The 24,603-nt window shown below is 43.9% G+C and overlaps 1 pseudogene; it reads right to left on the reverse strand.

Moving 5' to 3' along the window:
* Positions 1-9,422: 9,422 nt before the first annotated feature.
* On the reverse strand, positions 9,423-23,898 carry LOC139028728 (uncharacterized; annotated as a pseudogene).
* Positions 23,899-24,603: the final 705 nt, after the last annotated feature.

The raw sequence follows: 24,603 nt of genomic DNA on the forward strand, positions 1-24,603 counted from the left end.
ACAACCCTGTAGTCTAACACCCTGTAGTCTAACACCGTAGTCTAGCACCCCTGTAGTCTAACACCCTATAGTCTAACACCGTAGTCTAGCACCCTGTAGTCTAACACCCTGTAGTCTAACACAATGTAGTCTAACACCATGTAGTCTAACACACCTTAGTCCTAACATCATGTAGTCTAGCACCCTGTAGTCTAGTGACCTGTAGTCTACCAACTTGTAGTGTTGTGACCAGTAGTCACACACTGTAGTCTGGTGACCTGTCGTCTAGCGCACTGTAGTCCAAACACCCTGTAGTCTAGCACCCTGTAGTCTAGTGACATGTCGTCTAATGACCTGTAGTCTAACACCCTGTAGTCTAGTGACCTGTAGTCTAATGACCTGTAGTTTAACACCCTGTAGTCTAGTGACCTGTAGTCTAGTGACCTGTAGTTTAACACCCTGTAGTCTAGCACCCTGTAGTCTAGTGACCTGTAGTCTAGTGACATGTAGTCTAACACCCTGTAGTCTAACACCCTGTAGTCTAGTGACCTGTAGTCTAGTGACCTGTAGTCTAGTGACCTGTAGTCTAACACCCTGTAGTCTAACACCATGTAGTCTAACACCATGTAGTCTAACACCATGTAGTCTAACACCCTGTAGTCTAGTGACCTGTAGTCCTGGTGACCTGTTAGTCTAGTGACCTGTAGTCTAGCACCCTGTAGTCTAGTGGACCTGTAGTCTAACACGCTGTAGTTAGTGACCTGTAGTCTAGTGACCTGTAGTCTAGTGACCTGTAGTCTAACACCCTGTAGTCTAGTGACCTGTAGTCTAGTGACCTGTAGTCTAGTGACCTGTAGTCTAGTGACCTGTAGTCTAACACCCTGTAGTCTAACACCCTGTAGTCTAGTGACCTGTAGTCTAATGACCTGTAGTCTAGTGACCTGTAGTCCAACACCCTGTAGTCTAACACCCTGTAGTCTAACACCCTGTAGTCTAGTGACCTGTAGTCTAGTGACCTGTAGTCTAGTGACCTGTAGTCTAGTGACCTGTAGTCCAACTCCCTGTAGTCTAACACCCTGTAGTCTAACACCCTGTAGTCTAGTGACCTGTAGTCTAATGACCTGTAGTCTAACACCCTGTAGTCTAACACCCTGTAGTCTAACCACCCTGTAGTCTAATGACCTGTAGTCTAACACCCTGTAGTCTAACACCCTGTAGTCTAGCACCCTGTAGTCTAGCGACCTGTAGTCTAGTGACCTGTAGTCTAGTGACCTGTAGTCTAATGACCTGTAGTCTAACCACTGTAGTCTAATGACCTGTAGTCTAACACCCTGTAGTCTAGTGACCTGTAGTCTAGTGACCTGTAGTCTAGTGACCTGTAGTCAACACCCTGTAGTCTAACACCCTGTAGTCTAGTGACTGTAGTCTAATGACCTGTAGTCTAACACCCTGTAGTCTAACACCCTGTAGTCTAACACCCTGTAGTCTAATGACCTGTAGTCTAACACCCTGTAGTCCTAAACACCCTGTAGTCTAACACCCTGTAGTCTAATGACCTGTAGTCTAGCACCATGTAGTCTAGCACCCTGATGTCTAACACCCTGTAGTCTAATGACCTGTAGTTCTAACACCCTGTAGTCTAGTGACCTGTAGTCTAGTGACCTGTAGTCTAAGACCTGTAGTCTAACACCCTGTAGTCTAATGACCTGTAGTCTAACACCCTGTAGTCTAGTGACCTGTAGTCTAGTGACCTGTAGTTCTAGTGACCTGTAGTCTAACACCCTGTAGTCTAACACCCTGTAGTCTAACACCCTGTAGTCTAGCACCCTGTAGTCTAGCGACCTGTAGTCTAGTGACCTGTAGTCTAGTGACCTGTAGTCTAATGACCTGTAGTCTAACACCCTGTAGTCTAATGACCTGTAGTCTAGTGACCTGTAGTCTAATGACCTGTAAGTCTAACACCCTGTAGTCCTAAGCACCCTGTAGTCTAGCACCCTGTAGTCTAGCACCTGTAGTTAACACCCTGTAGTCTAGCACCCTGTAGTCAGTATAGCTGGAGTTAATTGAATGTAAAGGCCAGCTCGGCCAGCTTGACTGAGAGTCCATTTAGGCAAATACAATTCCTTCCCAAAATAGGGTTGATCCACTGGAGTGCACTATATAAGTCACCAGGGGCATTGAACAAGTTAAATGGGGCTTGGATTCATTTCAAAGGCTCGCTGCCCGCCCCGCTCAGGTCCTTCAGCTGCAGCACATGAGCGCAGGCGTCTAAAGTGAAGTCCGAACAAAAGGGATATGGGGGAAATATAGGGTTTACCTGAGGATAGGAGCGCGTAACTTCTGGCCAGATGTCGATGATTTAGAACAGCTTGCTCACTACACACACACACACACACACACACACAACACACACACACACACACCACACACACACACACACACCACACACACCACACACCCACACACACACACACACACACACAACACACACACACACACACACACACACACACACACAAACAAAAACAACTGGGCAAGTGCAGAGAATATCACTAGGATGCTTCTTTGCATTGTAAAACACATAGCAAAATAGGACTTTGCCACTTTCAGCACTATGATTTCGTTATGGGGCAGATAAAGAGACATGAGGCATTATGATTTATATATGATGGGCAGATAAAGAGACAGGAGGGAAATAAAGAGTGAAAGCAGAGAGCCTATCAAGAAATAATTTCAAGTAGAGATCCCCAGTGCCTATTTCTTCTCTCTGAAATACAACCCTCGCATTTTTTATATTTCTATTCTTCTGATCATAATCAAAATGACGTCACTGTCACTGATGTTTTCTTTTTCTGGTATGATTGACAAAAGTGAGCTAAAGACCTAAGTCCTGGTCAGGTTCCCTGGCATTGAAACTAATGGGATGAAAACAGTAGGTTATTCAGTAAGTCACAACATGCAGATAGAAATATATTGTAAAGAACAAATGTAATTGTCTGCTGAGTAGAATTAGGAATCATGTCAGCGATATTTCTGTCTGAAATGTTATGAACACCTCATTGAACACACCACAGCTATTGTGCCATAACCCAGGAAAACCCCAATAAATCATAACTTAACCTAATCTTTATTTTACCTATCCCATTGAGGTCAAAATATCGCTTTTTCAAGGGAGACCTGGCACCTTACTTCAGCGCTGGGGTCAAGCCCACCACTCTCTGCCCCCCAATTCCACCCTAAACCCGTCTATCCTGGGACTGGGGATTGACCTGGTATTGCTTTGGGAAATCAGAAACAAAGAGCAACACATGGAGGAGCAGTGTACCAGCGGTGCCAGAGGCTAAGGGCTCAGTCAGAGCCTCTATCCAGCCTATTCAACCGAAGCAGGGAGAAGAATCTCTCACTTTACAGGCTGATGCTGTCAACATGATTTGTTTATGTTTCCTATTAAAAAAATCCCAACATGTACTAGGATGTAAGAAAAGCCATAACCCTGAAGGGACTGACTGGATGCTGTGGCATGACTCGTCTTCAGACCCACACGTTCACGTCTCACCATAGATTTAGCCGGTGGTAACTTGTGGAATAGACACTGGCTGGAATGCGGTTTTAACCAATCAGCATTCAGGATTAGACCCACTCGTTGTATAAATACATTTAAACAGTTCATCGGGAGATGTGAGGAAAGAATGGTGGTAGATAAGAAACATTATTTGTTTTTCTGTAGTGTTACTGCACAATTGACGATTCATTCTAGGATTTAAACAGAGTAAACCACTCCAGCTCACATAAATGGACAGAGACGTCGGGTGTATGTGCGTGTCAAGCATGACATTCTCACACTCACGTACCACGGTCAACAGAGGCTGACAGCGGAGTTATTCTTCATCATGATTGTGTGTCATGCACCTCTAACCTTGATGCTCAGTTTGCAAAGGAGCCAGTCACTGGAAGAAACACTGAGCCTTTCATGGCTGTAAGTCATCCTACAAAATACAGGCTTTGTTCAATTGATTCCATAATCACCGTGATAAGGGGGAAAGGGGATCATTCTTAAGCAATTGTGCCGGTGTAATAACTGACGGCTTCTTTATCATCAGTTAGTTATTGACACTTTAAAGGTCAATGCTACCGCAATGCTACCGTACCTGTAGACTTCCAGTCATTGTGCTAACGCTAGATAGTATTGGCTCGCGAAACAACAGCTAACTTCCTTCATACTGCACGCAGTCACATAAAATCTCACCGAATCTAACGGAATCTCTAAATGCCAGAATCTCACAGTATCCCTTTAACTCACTATCAAAAGCTTCAAGTTCCTCACTGTCCGCATCACTAAGGAATGATCACAGTCCACACACATCAACACAGTCGTGAAGAAGGCACGACAACGCCTCTTCCCCCTCAGGAGACTGAAAGGATTCAGCATGGGCCCCCAGATCCTCAAAATGTTATACAGCTGCACCATTGATAGCATCTTGACTGGCTGCATGACCACTTGATATGGCAACTGCTTGACATCTGACCGCAAAAAACTACAGAGGGTAGTGCGTATGGTCCGGTACATCACTGGGGCCGAGCTCCCTGCCATCCAGGACCTCTATACCAGGCGGTGTCAGAGGAAGGCCTTACAAATGGTCAAAGACTACAGCCACCCAAGTCATACACTGTTCTCTTTGCTACGGTATGGCAAACAGTGCCGATGCACCAAGGCTTGAACCAATAGGACCCTGAACAGCTTCTACCCCCAATCCATGAATGCTAAATAGTAAGTTAAATATACTGAACAAAAAAATTAATCCAACATGCAACAATTTAAATGGTTTTACTGAGTTAAAGTTAATATAAGGAAATCAGTCAATTGAAATAAATTCATTCAGGCGCAGACATGGGTGGGGCTAGAAGAGCATAGGCCCACCCACTGGGGAGCCAGGCCAAGCTAATAAGAATTAGTTTTTCCCCACAAAAGGGCTTTATTGCCAACATAAATATTCCTAATTTTCATCAGTTGTACAGGTGGCTGATCTCAGACGATACCACACGTGAAAAAGCCTGATGTGGAGGTTACACGTGGTCTGTGGTTGTGAGGCTGGTTGGACGTACTGCCAAATTCTCTGGAGGCTGCTTATGGTAGAGAAATTAACACTACATTCTCTGGGAACATTTCTGGTGGACATTCCTGCAGTCAGCATGCCAATTGCATGCTCCCTCAAAAATCTGTGGCATTGTGTTTTATGACAGAACTGCACATTTTAGAGTGGCCTTTTATTGTCCCCAGTATAAGGTGCACCTGAGAAATGCTCACTAACAAGGACGTATTTGTGGACAGAATTTTCAGAGAAATAATATTTTGGAGAGCATGGAAAATTTTGGGGATCTTTAATTTCAGCTCATGAAACATGGGACCAACACTTTAAATGTTGGTTTATATTTTTGTTCAGTTAACCAATAGCTACCAGGACTATCAGCATTGACCCTTTTTGCACTAATTATTTTGAATCATCACATACGCTGCAGTTACTGTTTATTATCTATCCTGTTGCCTAGTCACTTTACCCCTACATATCCTGTATGTACAGTTGAAGTCGGAAGTTTACATACACCTTAGCCAAATACATTTAAACTCAGTTTTCCACAATTCCTGACATTTAATCCTAGTAAAAATTCCCTGTCTTAGGTCAGTTAGGATCACCACTTTATTTTAAGAATGTGAAATGTCGGAATAATAGTAGAGAGAATGATTTATTTCATCTTTTATTTCTTTCATCACATTCCCAGTGGATCAGCAGTTTACACTCAATTAGTATTTGGTAGCATTGCATTTAAATTGTTTAACTTGGGTCAAACTTTTCGAGTAGCCTTCCACAAGCTTCCCGCGATAAGTTGGGGGAATTTTGACCCATTCCTCCTGACAGCAGTGGTGTAACTGAGTCAGGCTTGTAGGCCTCCTTGCTCAGACACGCTTTTCTATAGGATTGAGGTCAGGGCTTTGTGATGGCCACTCCAATACCTTGACTTTGTTGTCCTTAAGCATTTTGCCACAACTTTGGAAGTATGCTTGGGGTCATTGTCCATTTAGAAGACCCATGTACGACCAAGATTTAACTTCCTGACTGATGTGTTGAGATGTTGCTTCAATATATCCACATAATTTGCCTGCCTCGTGATGCCATCTATTTTGTGAAGTGCACCAGTCCCTCCTGCAGCAAAGCACCCCCACAACATGATGCTGCCACCCCCGTGCTTCATGGTTGGGATGGTGTTCTTCGGCTTGCAAGCCTCCCCCTTTTTCCTCCAAACATAACGATGGTCATTATGGCCAAACAGTTCTATTTTTGTTTCATCAGACCAGAGGACATTTCTCCAAAAAGTATGATCTTTGTCCCCATGTGCAGTTGCGAACCGTAGTCTGGCTTTTTTATGGCGGTTTTGGAGCAGTGGCTTCTTCCTTGATGAGCGGCCTTTCAGTTTATGTCGACATAGGACTCATTTTACTGTGGATATAGATACTTTTGTACCTGTTTCCTCCAGCAACTTCACAAGGTCCTTTGCTGTTGTTCTCCGATTGATTTGCACTTTTCACACCAAAGTACATTCATCTCTAGGAGACAGAGCGCGTCTCCTTCCTGAGTGGTATGACGGCTGCGTATTCCCATGGTGTTTATACTCGCGTACTATTGTTTGTACAGATGAACGTGGTACGTTCAGGCGTTTGGAAATTGCTCCCAAGGATGAACCAGACTTGTGGAGGTTAACAATTTGTTTCCTGAGGTCTTGGCTGATTTCGTTTGATTTTCCCATGATGTCAAGCAAAGAAGCACTGAGTTTGAAGGTAGGCCTTGAAACACATCTACAGGTACACCTCCAATGGACTCAAATGATGTAAATTAGCCTATCAGAAGCTTCTAAAGCCATGACATAATTTTCTAGAATTTTCCAATCTGTTTAAAGGATTGTCGACATGGGTCATGATGATGACTGCTAGCTAAGATTTTGAAAGTATCAGTCCAATCAAAGCTACTGTAGATATAACATGATTTGACATAATTTTATCTGTGGCCAATGACCTTGAGCCTTCTTGGATGGGCACTTCTAATGTAACTCTATGGCAGCACCTAAGGGGCTTGTATTTTTTAGCTCTACCCTTAGATTTGGCAGTGACGTAGTGTCCCCTAGAGTGACAAAACACTGAGCCAATCACGACGCAACTAGAGAATATTACCAACCCCTCTGCCCCATCTGCCCTGAATGACGGATCACCACTGGCAATGATGTCCAAAAAAACAGTGTTCGTTGATTTGCAGTCATTTCTTTGTTTTTGTAATGTCCCAAACGGACGTGGCAGTTCCACCAATTAACGATTCCAGCTTTACTCTTATCACAGGAGATATGAATTGTGTGGTCACGATGCCGTGACATGCTCAGACCAACACGTCTGTATTATTCAATTACCATGTCTGCCTGGGCATCCTAAACACTTACTCATTACTGCTGCTTTGGCCTGACAGAAATAATTACCCACAGTCAACTTAGTGTATGTAAACTTCTGACCCACTGGAATTGTGATACAGTGAATTATAAGTGAAATAATCTGTTTGTAAACAATCGTTGGAAAAATGACTTGTGTCATTCACAAAGTAGATGTCGTAACCAACTTGACAAAACTGTAGTTTGTTAACAAGAAATGTGTGGAGTGGTTGAAAAACAAGTTTTAATGACTCCAACCTAAGTGATGTAAACCTCCGAACTGTACATATCTTCCTCAATTACCTCATACCCCTGCAATGGTTCCATGTGTATATAGCCAAGTTATCGTTACTCATTGTGTATTTATTCCTTGTGTTATTATTTTTCTATTATGTCTGGGTTTTTATCTCTCTGCATTGTTGGGAAGGGCCCGTAAGCATTTCACTGTTAGTCTACACCTATTGTTAATGAAGCATGTGACAGATCAAATTTGATTTGATTTTATAGGGTTACAGCATGTCTTTAATCTAGCTCCCTTCACTTAAAATGTACACACACTCTCACACACACAAAAGCATACACACAGATGCGTTCACACACACCCTGAGCCCCGCCGAAACCGTTACATGCTTAATTAACAAGGGGGTGAAGACAAAAAGCTATCATCGATGACTGGTGACCCCCCCTAGTTCCACCTCGTGACAGATTACTCATCTGGGCAAGATAACTGTACCCGAACTGAACCCTCTGTGTAATCAACTCCCTCGCTCCGATCACAGGGGAAGAGAAGACAAGAGGGGAAGAGAGAAAAAGATGAGAAATTAGAATAAATTAAGAAATAAAGAGGTTTGAAAGGAGGTGGGGCACGGGGGTCACGTAGGGGTCATTGATTTGAGAAGTCAGAGTCTCTCAGAATTGGCCTCAGACGCAGCTTGTGTGTGCGTTTATAATCAGTGGCACTGTTTGATTATTCAAATGTGTCCTTGGTGTTCTTGCCAACATGTTGCTTCATTGTTGATTGTTGATTTTATTTGTTTTTTGTTTTTTACAAAATGAGCTCACACTGTAATACTTAAAGGGATAGTTCACCCAAATAAGCAGTCTATTGACAAGGTATGTCAACAATCCATACCTTGTTTTTGTTCGCCTGGCCACCGATTCCAAATGCTAATTTGTGACACAAATCCAATACAAGTGAATAGTACCGATATTAGCATTTTTCATGTTTCATGTCCAAATCATCTATAAGTAACTTCCCAATCAATTTGAGATACTTTAGGCTGATTTGGACAAGAACCGTGAAAAACAAACAAAGCATCGATTGCTGTCACACCTTGTCCATGGATTGTAATTTGGGTGAACTGTCCCTTTAAGCTGTGTGTTTGTCTAAAATAAGTCCATTTGACATTTGAGTCATTTAGCAGACACTCTTATCCACAGAGACATACAATTAGTGCATTCATCTTAAGATAGCTAGGTGAGACGACAACACATCACAATTGTATTAAGTATATTTTCCCTCAACAAAGTATTTATCTGCAGTGCTAGTAGGAAAAGACAATTGTGACCCGACCAAATTCACATAGAAATATGAGTTATAGATCTGTTATTCTCATTGAAAGCAAGTCTAAGAAGCGGTAGATATGTTCCATGTGCTCTATTTATATTCTTACCGTTCTTAAATTGATTTTCTTTTGTCTTTTACTTTCGGTTTTGTACACCGGCTTCAAACAGCTGACAATGCATAATTCTTTTTATGAAAAATATATTTCACAGTAAAATGATAGTACAATGATTCTCTACACCCCTCAAACTCAACTCTGGACCTGGGACACCAGGTGTGTGCAATTAATTATCAGGTAGAACAGAAAACCAGCAGGTTCCGGACCTCGTAAGGTAAGAGTTGAGTACCCCTGGTCTACACTATACTTGCTTGTTTTGTCACATATACTGCAATTAGGCAAAGTTTTCGAATTTTAACAACCAGGAAATGGTGGAGCGATTTCTACATAGTACAGTACACCTTTAAGATACTCTCCAAAGAGGTAGGGTTTAAGATGTTTTCGGAAGATGGGCAGGGACTCCGCTGTCCTAGCTTCAAGGGGAAGCTGGTTCCACTATTGGGGTGCCAGGACAGAGAAGAGCTTTGACTGGGCTGAGCAGGACCTGCCCTGCCGTAGGAGTGGGAGAGCCAAGAGACCAGAGGTTTGAGAATAGCCTGGAGGTAAGGAGGGGCAGTTCCCCTTGCTGCTCTGTAGGCAAGCACCAGGGTCTTGAAGATGATGCAAGCTTCGACTGGAAGCCAGTGGAGTGTGCGGAGAAGTGGGGTGACATTAGGAAGGTTGAACACCAGGCGGGCTGTGGCATTCTGGATAAGTTGCAGGGATTTGATGGCACAAGCGGTGAGCCCAGCCAACAGAGAGTTGCAGTAGTCTAGACAGGAGATGACAGGTGCCTGGATTAGGACCTGCCCCGCTTCCATTGTGAGGAAAGGTCGTACTCTACGGATGTTGTAGAGCAGTGGTTCCCAAACTTTTTATAGTCCCATACCCCTTCAAACATTCGACCTCCAGCTGCGTACCCCCTCTAGCACCAGGGTCAGCGCACTCTCAAATGTTGTTTTTTGCCATCATTGTAAGCCTGCCACACAGACACTATACGATACATTTATTAAACATAAGAATGAGTGTTTGTCACAACCCGGCTAGTGAGAAGTGACAAAGAGCTCTTATAGGACCAGGGCACAAATAATAATATAATAATAATCAATAAATTTGCTCTTTATTTAACCATCTTACATATAAAACCTTATTTGTTCATCGAAAATTGTGAATAACTCACCACAGGTCAATGAGAAGGGTGTGCTTGAAAGGATGCACATAACTATGCAATGTTAGGTTGTATTGGAGAGAGTCTGTCTTAAATAATTTTCCACACACAGTCTGTGCCTGTATTTTGTTGTCATGCTAGTGAGGGCCGAGAATCCACTCTCAAATAGGTACGTGGTTGCAAAGGGCATCAGTGTCTTAACAGCGCGATTTGCCAAGGCAGGATACTCTGAGCGCAGCCCAATCCAGAAATCTGGCAGTGGCTTCTGATTAAATTACATTTTCACAGAACCGCTTGTTGCAATTTCGATGAGGCTCTCTTGTTCAGATATCGGTAAGTGGACTGGAGGCAGGGCATGAAAGGTATAACGAATCCAGTTGTTTGTGTCATCCGTTTTGGGAAAGTCCTGTGTAATTGCGCACCCAACTCACTCAGGTTCTTTGCTATATCGTTTGACATTGTCCGTAAGCTTGAGTTAATTTGCACACAAAAAATCATACAATGATGGAAAGACCTGTGTGTTGTCCTTGTTAATACAGACAGAGAAGAGCTCCAACTTCTTAATCAAAGCCTCAATTTTGTCCCGCACATTGAATATAGTTGTGGAGAGTCCCTGTAATCCTAGATTCAGATCATTCAGGCGAGAAAAAACATCACCCAGATAGGACAGTCGTGTGAGAAACTTGTCATCATGCAAGCCATCAGACAAGTGAAAATTATGGTCAGTAAAGAAAACTTTAAGCTCGTCTCTCAATTTAAAAAAAACGTGTCAATAATTTGCCCCTTGATAAACAGCGCACTTCTTTATGTTGTAAAAGCGTGACATGGTCGCTGCCCATATCATTGCATAGTGCAGAAAATACACGAGAGTTCAGGGGCCTTGCTTTAACAAAGTGAACCATTTTCACTGTAATGTCCAAAACGTCTTTCAAGCTGTCAGGCATCCCTTGGCAGCAAGAGTCTCTCGGTGGATGCTGCAGTGTACCCAAGTGGTGTCGGGAGTAACTGCTTGCACGTGCATTACCACTCCACTATGTCTCCCTGTCATGGCCATCAGTACAGATACCAACATGAGCAGCAGCTATGTTTGGCTAAATACGGGCCGTTAGTGGAATTCCCACGAGAGGGTAACGGTTAATGTGATTGGATGTTAATTATTTGACAAGGCTACCTGTATTTGTGTTTTTATTTTTACTGAACATTAGATGGTTTCATTTTATTTGGGGCTGTGAAATGAGGCTACTCAGGCGAGAGAAAAAAACTCACCCGAATGTATAGCCCCGTTGGAAGTTTTAAAAATATATTTTTGGAATGTGAATCACATTTTTATTTGGCGTACCCCCGACAGCATTGCGCGTACCCCAGTTTGGGAATACCTGTGGTAGAGCATGAACTTGCAGGAGCAAGTCCCTTTTTTGATGTTTGGAGAGAACAACAGGTTGTTGTTCAGGGTCACGTCAAAGTTCTTTGCACTCTGGGAGGGGAAGACCGTGGAGTTGTCAACCATGATGGAGAGGTCTTGGAGCAGGCAGGCCTCCAAGAGCAGCTCCGTTTTGTCGAGATTGAGCTTGAAGTGGTGGGCCGACATCAAAGCTGAGATGTTTGCCACGCATGCAGGGATGAGAGTCGCCACTTGAGTAGTTGAGTGTCATCCGCATAGAACTGATAGGAGAGGCCATGTGAGAAGTATGACAGAGCCAAGAGACTTGGTGTATAGAGAGAAGAGGAGAGGGCCTAGAACCAAACCCTGGGGGACACCAGTAGTGAGAGCATATGGTGCAGACACAGATCCTCTCCACGTCACCTGGTAGGAGAAACCTGCATGGGGTAATTCTGTGTGAGTGGGATCAGTGGGCTCAGTAGACTGAGTGAATGAGGAGCAGATGTCATCAACCTTTTTTTGAAAGTGGTTGACAAAGTAATCCGCAGAGAAGGAGGAGGGAAGGGGAAGAGGTGGAGGATTAAGGCTGGAGGAGAAAGTGGAATAGAGTTTGGAGGGAGAAGCTTGAGATTTAGAGTGATAGAAAGAGGCTTTAGCAGCAGATACAGAGGAAGAGAAGGCAGAGAGGAGGGAGTGGAAGGAGGATAGGTCCTCCGGAAGTTTAGTTTTCCTCCGTTTGCGTTCCGCTGCCCACAGCCCTATTCTGTTAGCACACAGTCAGACACGGAGTGGGAGGGGAAGGTTGAGCCAGCTAGGAGGAAAGGGGACAGTGAGAGTCAATTGATGCGGAAAGGGAGGAGAGTAGGGTCGAAAAGGTAGAGTCAAAAGACAAAAAAAGAGAAGGATTTAGCAGAAAGGAAAGGGGATAGGATAGAAGAGGAGAGAGTCATGGGAGAGGGAGAGTGAATATTGCGGTGGCGCATGACCATCTGGGTAGGAGCTGAGTGGGTAGGGTTGGAGGAGAGATGGAGAGAAAAGTAAACAACGTACTGATTAGAGACATGGAGATGGGTTGCAGTGAGAATAGTAAGTGAACAGCCTCTAGTGAAGATGAGGTCAAGCGTATTGCCTGCCTTGTGAGTGGGAGGTGACTGAGAAAGGGTGAGGTCAAAAGAGGAAAAGGAGCAGAAAGAGGTGGAAAGAAATGAATTGAAGTCAGGTGTCGGGAGGTCAAAGTCGCCCAGTACGATGAGTGGTGAGCGGGTGTCGGGAAATTCGCTTATCGAGGTGTCAAGCTGATTGGGGAATTCTTCAAGGGCACCTTGTGGACGATAAATGACAACAATGTTAAGCTTGAGTGGACATGTGACAGTGGCTACATGGAATTCCAATTAGGAGATGAGAGAGGGGGAAAAGAGAAAATCTCCACAAATGAGTAGACCTGTGCCACCACTGCAACGACCAGATGCTCTCGGACTATGAAAGAACACACAGTCAAATGATGAGAGAGCAGCTGGAGTAGCAGTGTTCTCTGGGGAAATCCATGTCTCTGTCAGGGCCAAAAAGTGTAGAGACTGAAGAACAATACACTGTAGGCTGAGATTAACTCAGCTTTAATGACCGCAATTCGTCAGTTCCAAATGTTGCCGGAGACTAGGAATTCCACATGGGTTGTGCACGCAGGGTACACTAAATTAGAAGGGTTGCAGCAACGAAGAGGAGAGCGTCTGTAAAACCTTCAGGGAGACGAGCGAACTAGGATAGAAAACACACACATACTTGCCAAAGCTACAAAAGAGCAGAATTAGATCATCTGAAAGTAACTAGGTAAGATACTCAAGTGAGAGAGTGGAGCCTTCCTCTTTCCTTCCTCCAATAACTCTGCAGAGCAACTCGGCAGTGCCACTTGACAATACTGCCGCTTACAGATGCTTCTGAAAAAAACAGGGGATACTGAAGTACTAGCACTAATTGCCTAGCAGAGGTGAAAGACACACCCCCCCAGGTAGGTTCAGAAGTTCTCAAACCTCAAGGTCAGAAGAAATGCTGAGTTGTAATTCTCCCCTCCTAATCAGAAGTAAAGCCTCTGTTTCACCGTTTCACACACAGGAGTAGGTCAACTCATTGTCTGACAGCACATTGGGGAGGGTGTCATTTGATACACAAACAAGGACTGTACTGTATACTGTAGGTACTGCCACCTACTTACAGTCTTGCCTTTGTCTTGTCATGTATGTTTGTACTTTGTTGTATTTTGTTGCAAATGAATCAAATTGGAAATCAAATTTCCCTATTTCATATTAATATTATATTCTACACATCTATCTGATGACGACACCCTCTAAAATATTTCATTGTAAAAAAAATAACACACCAAACAATCCCTGACTTGATTGCCGTCATGAAAAAAAAACACAGGTTGTAATATGGTTGTTATCCAACATCTTTACAACCAGACAAACAAACCGTTTAAACAACCCAAAAATGACTAAATGCCAAATGTTAGACGTTGGGATGAGCAAGCAGTGGAATACTCCAGCAATCCTGTTATTAATATCTCATCCAGTGGCAGTGGCAGGCCTGGGTGTTGGCCAGTGATCATGGAATGGGAGGATTAATAGGTGGTGTATTAGCCGTGTGTGTGTGTGTGTTCGTTCATGCCAATGTGTGTGTGTGTGGCCTTGTGTGTTAACTGAGTCATTAAGGTCGCCTGCCTTCTGACTGACTGACAGGGACATTCACAGCTCAGGGGGGAGGCTTGGGCTTCGCCGCAGCTTAGTTTGGTTAAACATGTGAGACATCCATCTCGCTCTAAAGTAATGACCGCTGTCAGAGTGGGAAACAAGTACAGTAAATAATGAAGAACACCTTGGTTGGGTTGCGGTTGATTTCCATCTGAAATCTATACTCTGTATGGCCAGATCCACTCGGGTGGCAACATGTAGGCAACATTTAAAAGAACATTAAAGCAACACTCATCAAGGATGACTCCACATGTCAGGACTGGAAACAATGGAATGGGAGGACTCGACAACTAAGAGAGCATAATTAAAATTACACTAAGGGTTGACTAGATTAAGCCTAGTCCTTGACAAAAAAATCCAATGGAAAATACATTGAAATAACTTTTAGTGCAGGACTAAGTTTATTCTATGTCTGGGAAACCAGCCCCATGTGTGGTGTTGTTCAGATTAAATTCCACTCTGGAGGTCCTTGGAAAATAATACAATTTAGTTTCACACCATTTTATGGTGATATGAATGCTGCCACATAATTGTGCTCTGGTTAATTTGACAGTTATTGACAAATTTCGAGAGGGTGAATGTGCTAAGAGGTGAAAACACTAGAATGAAAAATGAGTTTGAATCGACATTAGAAAACACAGCGTCTCAGTCAATCCCCAGCCCGTGTGGAGAGAGAGAGAGAGAGAGAGAGAGGAGAGGAGAGAAGAGAGAGAGAGAGAGAGAGAGAGAGAGAGAGAGAGAGAGAGAGAGAGAGAGAGAGAGAGAGAGAGAGGAGAGAGAGAGAGAGAGAGAGAGAGAGAGAGAGAGAGAGAGAGAGAGAGAGAGAGAGAGAGAGAGAGAGAGAGAGAGAGAGAGAGAGAGAGAGAGAGAGAGAGAGAGAGAGAGAGAGAGAGAGAGAGAGAGAGAGAGAGAGAGAGAGAGAGAGAGAGAGAGAGAGAGAGAGAGAGAGAGAGAGAGAGAGAGAGAGAGAGAGAGAGAGAGAGAAGAAAGGAGAAGACGAGAGAAGAGAGAGAGAGGAGGGAGAGATAGAGAGAGAGAGAGAGAGAGAGAGAGAGAGAGTGAAAGACAGAGTGCTTTTTGGTGAAAGTCCAAGGGTACCCTAAACTGGACACCATTGACTCTATGAGGCGTGGGGCCGTGAGGGGGGCGTGTCAGCAGGTTGTGAGGTGTCAGCAGGTGGGCCTGTCCATATAGATGTTCTGTCTGTAGTGGTGCCTGATTTGAAAGTTCTGTCTGCCTGCCAATCTATATGCTTGCCTGCCTGCCTGCCTGCCTGCCTGCCTGTCTATCTAGATGCCTACTTGTCTGTCTGTCTGTCTGTCTGTCTGTCTGTCTGTCTGTCTGTCTGTCTGTCTGTCTGTCTATCTATCTAGATGCCTACTTGCCTGCCTGCCTGCTTGCCTAAATGACTGCCTGCCTGCCTGCTTGGCTGCCTGCCTGCCTGCTTGGCTGCCTGCTTGCCTAAATGCCTAAATGCCTGCTTGGCTGCCTGCCTGCCTTGATTTTGATGTGATTAATTAAGATCCCCATTAGCCAACACCAATGGCAACAGCTAGTCTTACTGGGGTCCGACACATAACGAAAAAGACTTTACAGACAAAATACTTCTTAATCTAAATGTAATTTTTTTTTTTAACATTAACATGTAGTGTGTGTGTACCTTGCCTGCCTGCCTGTCTGTTGTTGAAAGTCATTGGGTCAGTCTTTCCTGGGTTTGGCACTAGCTCCAGCCTTATATCCTCAGCCTTATAACCTGGACTTCCATCTCGCCTGTGGAAGTGCTTCGCTGCTTCGCTGCTCAGCTATCACTTTTCTTTGATTCCCCCGCCTAACGATTATCAACCAGCAGCTCGCCACCACCTGTGTCCTGTGCCTTTCAGGACGGTGTTTTTTCAGCCACTCTCGCACCATGCCGGGCCAAAGCCAACCATGAGTTATCCCAGGACCCCCGTGGTGGACAAGTAAATGCTGATATTATTAGACTCCCTGTTAGACACCCCTGCTAGCTAAATAACACACACATACATACACACACACACACACACATACACACACACACACACACACACACAGTTGCTGGTGTCAGTTGGAGTATGTGACAGCTGTCATTCAGGTTGGAGGAGTCATGCATCGTGCATACTCTCATTGTCCAGTGTCATAGGCTCTGTTCCAATACAACAGCGGACCTTTCGCAATGGAACACAACGTGGTCTGTTCCAATAACAGCACTAGCATATAACTTAGAATGCATGCTCAATACATTGCTTATTCCAAGTGTACATGGTATGTTAGTATGGACAATAGCCATTGTCTCACTGTTTCTTATCCACATGCCTTAGGAGTCTCTTTTAAATTCCACACTATTTGGCAGTGAGGTAAAAGCCTACCCATTGGTTAAAAAGAAGAATAAAACGATGGGCTCCAACAAAACTGTCCAGTTAAGACTGTAAAAGTGAGAGATTTAACTGTCTAGGTCCAATTTTCAGTTTGGCTATATACACAAAAGCCAAATTAGTGGATTCAACTATTTCAGCCACACCCGTTGCTGACAGGTGTATAAAATCGAGCACATAGCCATGCAATCTCCATACACAAACATTGTCAGTAGAATGTACCGTACTAAAGAGCTCAGTGACTTTCAACGTGGCACCGTCATAGGAATGCCACCTTTCCAACAATTCAGTTCCTCAAATTTCTGCCTTGCTAGGGCTGCGCCGGTCAACTGTAAGTGCTTTTATTATGAAGTGGAAACGTCTAGAAGTAACAACGGCTCAGCCGAAAAGTCCTAGGCCACACAAGCTCAAAGAACGGGACCGCCGAGTGCTGAAGCACTTAGCGTGTAAAAATCGCCTGCCTCTATTGCAACACTCACTACCGATTTCCAAACTGCCTCTGGAAGCAACGTCAGCACAAGAACTGTTCGTCAGAAACTTTATGGACGAGCACCCGCACACAAGCCTAATGCACAATTACAAGCGTTGGCTTGAGTGGTGTAAAGCTCTCAGCCATTGGACTCCGTAGCAGTTGGAAACACGTTCTCTGGAGTGATGAATCACGCTTCACCATCTGGCAGTCCGACGGACGAATCTGGGTTTGGAGAACGCTACCTGCTCCAATGCATAGTGCCAACTGTAAAGTTTGGTGGAGGAGGAATAATGGTCTGGGGCTGTTTTTCATGGTTCGGCCTAGGCCCGTTAGTTCCAGTGAAGGGAAATATTAACGCTACAGCATACAATGACATTCTAGATGATTCTGTGCTTCCAACTTTATGGAAACAGTTTGGGGAAGGCCCTTTCCTGTTTCAGCATGACAATGCCCCCGTGCACAAAGTGAGGTCCATACAGAAATGGTTTGTCGAGATCGGTGTGGAAAAACTTGACTGGACTGCACAGAGCCCTGACCTCAACCCCATCGAACACCTTTGAGATGAAAATGGAACGCTGACTGCGAGCCAGGCCTAATCACCCAACATCCGTGTCCTACCTCACAAATAATGCCCTTGTGGCTGAATGGAAGCAAGTCCCCGCAGCAATGTTCCAAAATCTAGTGGAAAGCCTTCCCAGAAGAGTGGAGGCTGTTATAGCAGCAAAGGGGGGACCAACTCCATATCAATGCCCATGATTTTGAATGAGATGTTCAACGAGCAGGTGTCCACATACTTTTGGTCATGTAGTGTATATATTCCCTCCATTTTCTTCACTCTTCTTGGCATGCCCTCTTCTCTCTCTCTCTCTCTCTCTCTCTCTCTCTCTCTCTCTTCTCTCTCTCTCTCTCTCTCTCTCTCTCTCTCTCTCTCTCTCTCTCTCTCTCTCTCTCTCTCTCTCTCTCTCTCTCTCTCTCTCTCTCTCTCTCTCTCTCTCTCTCTCTCTCTCTCTCTCTCTCTCTCTCTCTCTCTCTCTCTCTCTCTCTCTCTCTCTCTCCTCTCTCTCTCTCTCTCTCTCTCTCTCTCTCTCTCTCTCTCTCTCTCTCTTCTCTTCTTGCTCTCTCTCTCTCTGCTCTCTCTCGTCTCTCTCATATATATATATATATATATATATATATATATATATATATATATATCGTCCAGGCCGCTACAGTGATACATCTAATCAGACTGTCAGTTAGGAAACGCTGATAGAATTATTTCAAATCCATAATCTCCTTCCTGTCCACAGATGGTAGTTTACAGCAGTTTATATTTTTTTCCCTTGGCATGCCACATTTGGTTAGAAAAAATCTATGTCTATGGTGCTGCATCAGACTTAGGCCTAGGTTGCAGTTTGCAATACTTAGACTAAAACATCCCAAAAACAGCTTTACGTTTGTGACAATATAGTATATAATACACAATTCCCGAAGCTCTTAATGTACTTAAATGAACTGCAAAAAAGCAACAGAAAATCAACAAATCAGATATTGAGCCCTTTTTAAGACAATTGGTCACATATAGTGCTTTTATGAGGCCTTCCCTGCATCGCAGAATGCTGTGCTAATTAATGAGGAGAAATGGCTCTCAGACTCCCACACATAGACTACCTGTAGCTCAGTCATTTAGCAGAGTGCTCCGCTTAAGCCTTCACTGCACAGTATGTGTTCTTCATTATAAACTGGCTGATTTGAGCCTTGAATGCTGATTGGCTGACAGCCATGGTATATCAGACCGTATACCACAAGTATGACAAAACATTCAATTATACTGCTCTAATTATGTTGGTAACCAGTTTATAATAGCAATAAGGCGGGTTTGTGATATATGGCCAATATACCACGACTAAGGACTGTGTCCAGCTACTCCGTGTTGTGTCGTGCGTAAGAACAGCCTTTAGTCGTGGTATATTGGCCGTATACCACACTCCCTCGGGCCTTATTGCTTAATTAGGCATCAATGTTCAGGTTCCTTTTAATTTAGCTTGAAAAGAGGTCAGAAAGGATTGGTCGTTTTTGATATTTTGTCTTAATTGTCAGTGTGTGGCGTCCACACTCCACAGTCAATCAGTTCTAATTCCACAGATATGGATACCATGAGAGCTATATGAATCATTGTTCAGCGTTCCCTGTCTTTGCCAATTACTTGTGCAGCCTTGAACGTCAACTAGGCAGCAGAGTGATAGTATAATGGGCAGAAACCCTGTCACCCCTCTGCTCTAGTTCAGGGTGAGTCTCCACTCGCCATCACAGTGTTTACTGAGCTACGGGGGAAACATTGAGATCAAATTCTCTGCCAACATGAGCAAAGTTCAGACTCTACAGTAGACAGATGGGAAGGGGAAAAAATGGCTAATGGCTTGGGGGTAGAAGCTGTTAAGGAGCCTTTTGGTCCGAGACTTGGTGCTCCGGTACCGCTTGCCGTGCAGGAGTGTAGCAGAGAGAACAGTCTATGACTTTGGTGAATGGAGTCTTTGACAATTCTTTGGGCCTTCCTCTGTCACCTCCTAATATATTGGTCCTGGATGTCAGGAAGCTTGGCCCCAGTGATGTATTGGGCCGTACGCACTACTCTCTGTAGCGCCTTACGGTCAGATGCCGAGCAGTTGCCATACCAGGTGGTGATGCAACCGGTCAGGATGCTCTCGATGGTGCAGCTGTAGAACTTTTTGAGAATCCAGGGACCCATGCCAAACCTTTTCAGTGTCCTGAGGGGGAAAAGGTGTTGTCGTGCTCTCTTCACAACTGTCTTGGTGTGTTTGGACCATGATAGTTTGTTGGTGATGTGGACACCAAGGAACTTGAAACTCTCGACCCCATACACTTTGACAGAGCACTATGTATTGTAAGTGAAGCGGCACAGTATTTTCCCCCCCTTTGATTTTGTCCCCTTTGATATCCTTAAGGCATTCTCTTGATATAATGTGTATGTCATAACAAACCACCCACTTCCACTTTTAAGGAAATTCATAATCCCCTTCATTAGAAATTATTAAATTGTCCATCTTAGTAATAATGTTTTAGTAATAATTCCCCCAAAGCTAAAATGAGGCCCACTGAGTCAATGTCGAATCAAAACAAAGCTCACTGCTAGTTAGTTCTGTTCAGTTCCTATGCATAACATCATTACACATAGTCAAACACATAGCCACTACATACAGATAAAATACAAAAACTACTGCTCCTGACATATTTAGAGTTGGTAATAGCCAAAAAATACAGGAATTTCAAACCCCAACCCTAAATTTGACCTAATATGTGCATATTTGAGACAAAGGAACAGCACAAGAAGCTTTGCCTTTGCCTAAATTCAACAAACTCTGTTTTGGCCCTGTTCTGGTCCTAAAATGACATGATCTTGATCATCCTAATAGCCTTTACATTGATTCGCTCCCTTTCCGTCTGTTTTATGGATGCAGAATTGCCTCACGCTCTCGCGACCCACTTAGATTCATCTTGTTTGAATCCTCTCCTCCCCACCTTGTCACAGTAGTTTCCTGCTAAAAGAGCAGCGTAGCCTCTCTAATAGAACTCAGGGGCTTGATAAAGCTCATGCACTGTCATGAGGCTCGGTCGCATGCTTTTTTTCTGTTTTTCGCCGCATTACTGTCTTTTTTGGGTTGTTCAATCTACTCCAATCTGGTTTTATGTATGTCTTGACTTGTCTTTTTAATCTGTACTTTCAATACATTTGTACCGGATCAGCCTTGTGTTAAAAATACTTTAGGGTCAAACATACACTTTGTTGTTACACACACACCACACACACACACGCATGTGCACACACACACACACACACACACACACACAACAACACACACACACACACACACACACACACACACAAACGAACACACAAACGAACACACAAACACACATACCCACTAAATCTCACATACACACAGGACATCATACCCAACTGGGCAAAAACTGTCAATAATTTATTTGTTCTTAACTGACTTGCCTAGTTAAAATAATAATAAATAACTGTTGCGCTTTTCTACAGGATCTGTCTTTTCTAGTATTGAAGTGTGCCAACCTCAGCACGGTCTGTGCTTGTCAGACATGGGAAAGAGCTTGACAAAACACTGTTGGAGTGCAGCGCATCTAGCTACTACAAGTGTGATGGCCATATTTCCCCTGAGGCTACTGCCGACATAGACCAGGGTGGATGCCAGAATCAGTGTGTGTATAATTCATAATGTATCCAAACTGGCTTCCAAAAATAGCTGTGTCTCCTCTCCTGTACAATGGAGGCAATGTCACAATCTACGGACAGATATGTACAGTGTTTCCCCCTTCCGCGTCTGCCACATTTGACTTTGTTCAAAGTATGTACTGAATGATCAAATAAAATTTGTCAAATTTGTCACATGCGCCGAATACAACAGTTGTAGACCTTACAGGGAAATGCTTACTTACAAGCTCGTAACCAACAATGCAGTTTTAAGAAAAGAGTTACTAGATAAACTAAAGTCAAAAAATAAAAAAGTAACAATAAAATAACAATAACAAGGCTATATACAGGAGGTACCAGTACTGAGTCAATGAGCGGGGGTACCGGTTAGCCAAGGTAATTGAGGTAATATGTACATATAGGTAGGGGTAAAGTGACTAATATGAACATGTATGTTTGATGGCTTGTATGTTTGATGACAAAACATCCCTCCTTTGCTCTTATTAACCCTCAAGTATCCTTTAATTTCTGAAAAGATAAACTGATCGAGATAAATGTGGTGAAATATCCAATGAATTAAATACTCCATTCCAAAATAAATGTCCTTTTGAAAAGGACCTACCTGAAGGGAAACTCTGCAAAACTAGCTCAACTGAACCACAACTAGTAATGGAGCTGAGGATATCAGATAGCAGAACACTAAAGTCACAAGGGCATCCTGTCTGTAAACCACTGATGTATAGCCTCAAAGCTAAGTGCCACCTCTACTCCGCGTTTTAACTTGGTTTAAACATCAAGATGGGTACCTAGGAATGATCTACTGACGAGAGAAACTGTTGAAACCTCAAGGACAGCTTTTTGATTCACTCCAACAAGATCTTTGTCAGTGGCGAATAAAAACCTCCACTTTTCTGTTTATTTTGTTGGCATTCTGTAAGGTGAACCACACAGGGATTCAGACAATGGAATTCCTCTGTGGAATTGCATTTATTGCTGCGTCTTATGTTTATGTGTCATCAACATTCTTTTACAGACTGGGTGGTTCGAGCCGTGAATGCTGATTGGCTGACAGCCGTGGTATATCAGACCGTATACCACAGGTATGACAAAACATTTATTTTTAGTGCTCTATTTATGTTGGTAACCAGTTTATAATAGCAATAAGGCACCTCGGGGGTTTGTGGTATATGGCCAATATACCACGGCTAAGGGCTGCATCCATGCACTCCGCGTTGCGTCATACGTAAGAACAGCCCTTAGTCGTGGTATATTGGCCACATACCACACCCCCTCGGGCCTTATTGCTTAATTATAGTGCCTTTGAGCGTTATCAATGCCGCAAATCTCCAACTCATTCTTGTAAGGTCATACCGCGCTTGAACCCTTCTGACTGAATGCCGGTCGGCCTGCAAATCTCAAATGAAAAGGCAGGGGACTTAGATTGCTGTTACTGCTGCTGAGATTTGGTCATCTCCCAAAGCCTTTACATTCCCAAACCGGTTAGAACAGTGGTAGCACATATCTTTCTGTCTGACCACCAGTATTTATTCAGTCCTGGGCTCTTAAGTTAATCAAAACTCTCAAATACTAATTCCACTTGTACACACAATCATAAAGGCCTACTGATATCATCTCATGACCGTATTAGACTCATATTGTCTCATGGGACGAAGCGAAATATAATCTTGTGCTATAGGACTAAACTTACTCTGAATACAGCATTTAAACACTGCTACTCTGATCAAAATGGGCCATTCCATAACAAGGTATGAATCACTTTTCTTTGTCCCTTGACAAAGGCTTGTCTCTTCAAAAGGACTTGGGAAGCTGCATGATCAATATGCACTGAACAAAAATATATACGCAACATGTTAAGTGTTGGTCCCATGTTTCATGAGCTGAAATAATAGATCTCATAAATGTTACATATGCACAAAACAGTATTACTCTCAAATGTTGGGCACACATTTGTTTACATCCCTGTTAGTGAGAATTTCTTCTTTGCCAAGTAAATCCATCCACCTGTCAGGTGTGGCATATCAAGAAGCTCATTAAACAGCGTGATCATTACAGAGGTGTACCTTGTGCTGGGGACAATAAAAGGCTACTCTAAAATTAGCAGTTTTGTCACACAACACAATGCCACAGATGTTTCAAGTTTTGAGGGAGCATGCAATTGGCATGCTGACTGCAGGAATGTCCACCAAAGCTGTTGGCAGATATGCACACCTGCGCCCCATCATTAGGGCACACCTGGACTTCATCACTACCCTGATTACTCCCCCTTTATCTAGCACTCCCTAGCATCACTATTCAGGCAGTATTGGTTCTGTGTTCATGTCAAGACGCTTCTCTTGTTTTGTATCGCTCTATGTTTATTATGTTTATTAAACTCACCTCCTGACTCCCAGCGTCATCGTTACAGAATTCTGCCTTTACAAATGAAAGCAGCAGGGAATCAGGACATCCCCCAGATGATCGGTGAACAGGGACACCTATTTCACCAACACCACGACCAGCTGGCACAACTGGGGATGGCTATGGATGAGGTTTTCCGCAATCTTCAATGTCTCGACTTTATCCGAGGGGTGTCACTTCCAACTAGTGAAGAATTTTCTACCACGAGTCTAACCAGCGCCCCAGCCCATCCAGCAGTCCGCCCAGGTCAGCGATGCCCAGTTGTCCCTCCAGAACAAATATTACGTGGCTTTCTATTCCAGTGCTCCCTCTATTTCGCTCATCAGACGGGAGCCCCCACCACTGAGAGGTCCAAGGCTGCCACGGTTATTTCTCTGCTGACCGGACGGGCGTAGGAGTGAGCTACGGCTGTCTGGGAGAGGGGAGAGGAGGAGCTGGCTTCCTATGAGGGATTCATGGCTCTGTTCAGAGGAGTCTTCGATCATCCACCGGAGGGCAGAGAGGGGAGGTGAGCGCCTACTCCAACTACGGCAGGATGGCCAGACCGATGCGGAGTACGTCCTCACCTTTCAGACAGTGGCAGTCTCCAGCTGATGGAATGAACCGGCATTCAACACCCTATTCGGATGAGTACTGCGCAAAGAGGTCCTCCCTGAACATCACCTTATACCTGCTCTACTCTCCGGTTCAAGCGCTAGATAATC

This window comes from Salvelinus sp. IW2-2015, linkage group LG14 (assembly GCF_002910315.2).
Source record: "Salvelinus sp. IW2-2015 linkage group LG14, ASM291031v2, whole genome shotgun sequence".
Classification (NCBI taxonomy): domain Eukaryota; kingdom Metazoa; phylum Chordata; class Actinopteri; order Salmoniformes; family Salmonidae; genus Salvelinus; species Salvelinus sp. IW2-2015.